The sequence below is a fragment of the Chiloscyllium punctatum genome, chromosome 8 (genome assembly GCF_047496795.1).
Source record: "Chiloscyllium punctatum isolate Juve2018m chromosome 8, sChiPun1.3, whole genome shotgun sequence".
Classification (NCBI taxonomy): Eukaryota; Metazoa; Chordata; class Chondrichthyes; order Orectolobiformes; family Hemiscylliidae; genus Chiloscyllium; species Chiloscyllium punctatum.
Genome location: NC_092746.1, coordinates 50,195,764 through 50,202,220, shown reverse-complemented (window position 1 = coordinate 50,202,220; position 6,457 = coordinate 50,195,764). Strand labels below are relative to the sequence as shown.

Genomic DNA, 6,457 nt, shown 5'->3' with positions numbered 1-6,457 from the left:
CTTTTCTCTTCTTTTTTCTTTCCTCTTCTTTCTCATTTGTCTTTTCTCTTCTTTTCTCTTTTCTATTTTCTCTTCTCTCTTTGTTTCTCTTTACTCTTTTCTCTTCTTTTCTGTTTTCTCTTTTCTCTTTTCTCTTATTTTCTCTTTTCTTTTTTTATTTTCTCTTCTTTTCTCTGTTCTCTTTTCTGTTCTTTTCTCTTTTCTCTTGTTTTCTCTTTCTCTTCTTTTCTCTTTTCCCTGTTCACTTTTCTCTTCTTTTCTCTTTTTTCTTTTCTTTTCTCTTTTCTCTTTTCACTACTTTTCTCTTTTCTATTTTCTCTTCTTTTCACTTTTTTCTTCTTTTCTCTTTTCTCTTCATTTCCCTTTTCGCTTTTTCTTTTCTCTTTTCTCATCTTTTCCCTTTTTTCTCATCTATGTTCTCTTCTTTTCTCTATTCTCTTTTCTCTTTTCTTGTCTTTTCTCTTTTCTCTGTTCTCTTTTCTCTTCATTTATCTTTTATCTTTTCACTTCAGTTCCCTTTTCTCTTTTTTCTCTTTTCTCATTTCTATTTTCACTTTCCTCTCTTCTCTTTTCTCTTCTTTACTTTTTCTCTTCTTTTCTCTGTTCTCATTTTTCATTTCTCTTCTTTTCCTTTTTCTTTCTTTTCTCTTTTCTCTTTCATTCTTTTCTCTTCTTTTCTCTTTTCTCTTCTTTTCTCTTTTCTCTTCTTTTATATTTTCTCTTTTCACTTTTCACTTTTCTCTTCATTTCTCTTTTCTCTTTTCTCCTTTTTCTTATTTTCTTTTATCTCTTTTCTCTTCTTTTCTCTTTTCTCCTTTCTCTTCTTTTCTCTTTTCTCTATTTTTCTCTCCTTTTGTCTTTTGCCTTTTCTCTTTTCTGTTCTTTTCTCTTTTCTCTTCTTTTCTCTTTCTCTTTTCTTGTTTCTCTTCTTTTCCATATTCTCTTCTTTTCTCTTTTCTCTTCTTTTCTAATTTCTCTTATCTCTTCTTATCTCTTTTCTCTTCTTTTTTCTTTTCGCTTTACCCTTTTCTGTTTTCTCTTCTATTCTCTTTTCTCTGCTTTTCTCTTTACTCTTTTCTCTTCTTTTCTCTTATCTCTTTCCTCTTTTGTATTTTCTCATCTTTTCTCTTTTCTCTTCTTTTCTCTTTTCGCTTCTTTTCTCTTTTCCTCTCTTTTCTCTTTTGACTTCATTTCTCTTTTCTCTTTTCAATTTTCTCTCTTCTCTTTTCTCTCTTGTCTTTTCTCTTCCTTTCTCTTTTCTCTTTTATCTTTTCTGTTCTTTTCTCTTTTCTCTTACTTTCTCTTTTCTCTTCATTTGTCATATGTCTTTTCCCTTTTCTCTTTTCTCTTTTCTCTTCTTTTCTCTTTTCTCCTCTTTTTTCTTTTCTCTTCATTTGTCTTTTCTCTTTTCTCTTATTTTGTCTGTGCTCCTTTCTCATTTCTCTCTTCTATTTTCTCTTTTCTCTTCTTTTCTCTTTTATCTTCTGTTCGCTGTTCTCTTTTCTCTTCTCTTCCCTTTTCTCGTCTTTTCTGTTTTCACTTCGTTTCTCTTTTCTCTTCTTTTCTCTTTTCTCTTTTCTTTTCTCTTCTTTACACTTTTCTCTTTTCTCTTTTCTCTCTTTTCTTTTCACTTTTCTCTTTTCTCTTCATTTCTCTTTTCTCTTTTCTCTTCTTTTCTCTTTTCTCTGCTTTTCTCTTATCTCATTTCTCTTTTCTATTTTCTCTTCTTTTCTCTCATCTCTTTTCACTTTCCTCTTCTTTTCTCTTTTCTCTCTTCTCTTTTCTCTTCTTTGCTCTTATCTCTTCCTTTCTCTTTTCTCATCTTTTCTCTTTTCTCTTCTTTTCTCTTTTCTCTTTTCTGTTCTTTTCCCTTTTCTCTTCTTTTCTCTTTTCTCTGCTTTTTTCTTTCCTCTTCTTTCTCATTTGTCTTTTCTCTTCTTTACTCTTTTCTATTTTCTCTTCTTTTCTCTTCTTTCTTCGTTTCACTTTACTCTTTTCTCTTCTTTTCTCTTTTCTCTTCTGTTCTCTTTTCTCTTCTTTTTTCTTTCCTCTTCTTTCTCATTTGTCTTTTCTCTTCTTTTCTCTTTTCTATTTTCTCTTCTTTTCTCTTCTCTCTTTGTTTCTCTTTACTCTTTTCTCTTCTTTTCTCTTTTCTCTTCTTTTCTGTTTTCTCTTTTCTCTTTTCTCTTATTTTCTGTTTTCTCTTTTCTATTTTCTCTCTTTTCCCTTTTCTCTTTTGTGTTCTTTTCTCTTTTCTCTTCTTTTCTCTTTCTCTTCTTTTCCCTTTTCTCTTCTTTTCTCCTTTCTCTCATTTTCTCTTTTCTCATTTCTCATCTTTTCTCTGTTCTCTTCCTAACTCTGTTCTCTTCTTTTCTCTCTTCTCTTTTCTCTTCTTTACTCTGTTTTCTTCTTTTCTCTCATCTCTTTTCTCTTTTCTCTTTTCTCAGCTTTTCTCTATTCCCTTCTTTTTTCTTTTCTCTTTCCTCTTCTTTTCTCCTTTCTCTCTTATCTTTTCTGTTTTCTCTTCTTTACTCTTATCTCTTCCTTTCTCTTTTCTCTTCTTTTCTCTTTTTTCTTATTTACACTTTTGTCTTTTCTCTTCTATTCTCTTTTCTCTTTACTCTTCTTTTCTCTTTCCTCTTCTTTTCTCTTTCATCTTTTCTCTTCTTTTTCTTATTTCTTTTCTCTTTTCTATTTTCTCGTTTCTCTTCCTTTCTCTTTTTTCTTCTCTTCTCTTTTCTCTTTTCACTTCTATTCTCTTTTCTCTCTTCTATTTTCTCGTTTCTCTTTTTTCATCTTTTCTCTTTTCTCTTATTTTCTATTATCTATTTTCTCTTCTTTTCTCTTTTCTCTTCTTTTCTCTTCATTTCCCTTTCCCCTTCTTTTTTCTTTACCCTTTCTCTTTTCTCTTCTTTTCTCATTTCTCTTCTTTTCTCTTTTCTATTTTCTCTTCAATTCTCTTTTCTCTTTTCTGTTCTTTTCTCTTTTCTCTTCTTTTCTCTTTCTCTTCTTTTCTCTTTTCCCTGTTCACTTTTCTCTTATTTTCTCTTTTTTCTTTTCTTTTCTCTTTTCTCATTTCTCTTCTTTTCACTTTTCTCTTCATTTCTCTTTTCTCTTTTCTCTTCTTTTCCCTTTTCCCTTCTTTTTTCTTTTCTCTTTTCTAATCTTTTCTCTTTTTTAATCTAATTTCTCTTCTTTTCCCACTTCTCGTTTCTCTTTTCTCTTCATTTATCTTTTTTCTTTTCTCTTCTTTTCTCTTTTCTCTACTTTTCTCTTTTCTCTTCTTTAATCTATTCTCTTCTTTTCTCTTTTCTCTTCTTTACTCTTTTCTCTTCCTTTCTCTATTCTCTTTTATCATTTCTCTTCTTTTCTCTTTTCTCTCCTTTTCTCTTCTTTTCTCTTTTCTCTTCTTTTCTCTTTTCTCTTTTCTCTTTGCTCTTTTCTCTTTTCTCTTCTTTTCTCTTTTCTCTTTTCTCTTCCATTCCCTTTTCTCTTTTCTCTTTACTCTTTTCTCTTCTTTTCTCTTCTTTTGTCTTTTCTCTTTTCTCTTCTTTTCTCTTTTCTCCTCTTTTCTCTTTTCTCTTTCCTCTATTCTCGTTTCTCTTCCTTTCTCTCTTCTCTTCTTTTCGCTTTTCTCTTCTTTTCTCTTTTCTCTTCTATTCTCTTTTCTCATCTTTTTACTTTTGTCTTTTCTCTTTTCTGTTCTTTTCTCTTTTCTCATTTCTCTTCTTTTCCCTTTTCTCTGCTTTTGTCTTTTGTCTTCTTTTCTATTTTATCTTTTCTCTTCCTTTCTCTTTTCTCTTCTTTTTTCTTTTCGCTTTACACTTTTCTCTTTTCTCTTCTTTTCTCTTTTCTCTTTACACTTTTCTCTTTTCTCTCTTCTCTTCTTTTCTCTTATCTCTTTTCTCTTTTCTATTTTCTGATCTTTTCTCTTTTCTCTTCTTTTCTCTTTTCTCTGTTCACTTTTCTCTTCTTTTCTCCTTTCTTTTTTTATTTTTTCTCTTTTCTGCTCTCTATACTCTTTTCTCTTCTTTTCTCTTTTCTTTTCTCTTTTCTCTTCTTTTCATTTTCTCATCTTTTTTCTTTTATGTTTTCTGTTCTCTTCTCTATTCTCTTCTTTTCTCTTTCTCTTCTTTTCTCTTTTCTCTTCTTTTCTCTTTTCCCTCTTCACTTTTCTCTTCTTTTCCCTTTTCTCTCTTGTTTTCTCTTTTCTACTTTCTCTTCTTTTCACTTTTCTCTTCTTTTCTCCTTTCTCATTTCTCTTCTTTTCTCTTTAACCTTCTATTCTCTTTTCTCTTTTCTCTTCTTTTCTCTTTTCTCTTCTTTTCTCTTTTCTCTGTTCACTTTTCTCTTCTTTTCTCCTTTCTTTTTTTATTTTTTCTCTTTTCTGCTCTCTATACTCTTTTCTCTTCTTTTCTCTTTTCTTTTCCTTTTTCTCTTTTCTCTTTTCTGTTATTTTCTCATTTTCACATTCTCTTCTTTTCTCTTTTCTCTTCTTTTCTCTTTTCCCTGTTCACCCATCTCTTCTTTTCTCCTTTCTTTTTTTTGCTGTTCTTTTCTCCTTTCTATTTTCTTCTTCTTTTCTCTTATCTCTTCTTTTCTCTTTTCTCTTCTTTTCATTTTCTCATCTTTTCTTTTTTCTCTCTTCATTTCTCTTTTCTCTTTTCTCTTCTTTTCTCTTTTCTCTGCTTTTCTCTTAACTCGTTTCTCTTTTCTATTTTCTCTTCTTTTCTCTCATCTCTTTTCACTTTCCTCTTCTTTTCTCATTTCTGTCTTCTCTTTTCTCTTTTCTCTTCTCTTCCCTTTTCTGTTCTTTTCTCTTTTATCTTCTTTTTTCTTTCCTCTTCTTTCTCATTTGTCTTTTCTCTTCTTTACTCTTTTCTATTTTCTCTTCTTTTCTCTTCTTTCTTCATTTCACTTTACTCTTTTCTCTTCTTTTCTCTTTTCTCTTCTTTTCTGTTTTCTCTTTACTCTTTTCTCTTCTTTTCTCTTTTCTCTTCTTTTCTCTTCATTTCCCTTTCCCCTTCTTTTTTCTTTACCCTTTCTCTTTTCTCTTCTTTTCTCATTTCTCTTTTCTATTTTCTCTTCAATTCTCTTTTCTCTTTTCTGTTCTTTTCTCTTTTCTCTTCTTTTCTCTTTCTCTTCTTTTCTCTTTTCCCTGTTCACTTTTCTCTTATTTTCTCTTTTTTCTTTTCTTTTCTTTTCTCTTTTCTCATTTCTCTTCTTTTCACTTTTCTCTTCATTTCTCTTTTCTCTTTTCTCTTCTTTTCCCTTTTCCCTTCTTTTTTCTTTTCTCTTTTCTAATCTTTTCTCTTTTTTAATCTAATTTCTCTTCTTTTCCCACTTCTCGTTTCTCTTTTCTCTTCATTTATCTTTTTTCTTTTCTCTTCTTTTCTCTTTTCTCTTCTTTTCTCTTTTCTCTTCTTTAATCTATTCTCTTCTTTTCTCTTTTCTCTTCTTTACTCTTTTCTCTTCCTTTCTCTATTCTCTTTTATCATTTCTCTTCTTTTCTCTTTTCTCTTCTTTTCTCTTTTCTCTTCTTTTCTCTTTTCTCTTTGCTCTTTTCTCTTTTCTCTTCTTTTCTCTTTTCTCTTTTCTCTTCCTTTCCCTTTTCTCTTTACTCTTTTCTCTTCTTTTCTCTTCTTTTGTCTTTTCTCTTTTCTCTTCTTTTCTCTTTTCTCCTCTTTTCTCTTTTCTCTTTCCTTTATTCTCGTTTCTCTTCCTTTCTCTCTTCTCTTCTTTTCGCTTTTCTCTTCTTTTCTCTTTTCTCTTCTATTCTCTTTTCTCATCTTTTTACTTTTGTCTTTTCTCTTTTCTGTTCTTTTCTCTTTTCTCATTTCTCTTCTTTTCCCTTTTCTCTGCTTTTGTCTTTTGTCTTCTTTTCTATTTATTCTTTTCTCTTCTTTTCTCTTTTCTCTTCTTTTTTCTTTTCGCTTTACACTTTTCTCTTTTCTCTTCTTTTCTCTTTTCTCTTTACACTTTTCTCTTTTCTCTCTTCTCTTCTTTTCTCTTATCTCTTTTCTCTTTTCTATTTTCTGATCTTTTCTCTTTTCTCTTCTTTTCTCTTTTCTCTGTTCACTTTTCTCTTCTTTTCTCCTTTCTTTTTTTATTTTTTCTCTTTTCTGCTCTCTATACTCTTTTCTCTTCTTTTCTCTTTTCTTTTCTCTTTTCTCTTTTCTCTTCTTTTCATTTTCTCATCTTTTTTCTTTTATGTTTTCTGTTCTCTTCTCTATTCTCTTCTTTTCTCTTTCTCTTCTTTTCTCTTTTCTCTTCTTTTCTCTTTTCCCTCTTCACTTTTCTCTTCTTTTCCCTTTTCTCTCTTGTTTTCTCTTTTCTACTAAGGATTCCCTTAGTAACTGCGAGTGAACAGGGAAGAGCCCAGCGCCGAATCCCCGCTCGCTTGACGGGCGAGGGAAATGTGGCGTATAGAAGCGCTTTCTTCGACGGTGCCCAGTCG

The 6,457-nt window shown here is 30.5% G+C and overlaps 1 pseudogene; it reads left to right on the top strand.

The window, feature by feature from the left end:
• The first annotated feature begins 6,304 nt into the window (after positions 1-6,304).
• LOC140480965 (28S ribosomal RNA) overlaps positions 6,305-6,457 on the top strand; it is a 4,714-nt pseudogene continuing 4,561 nt past the window's right edge.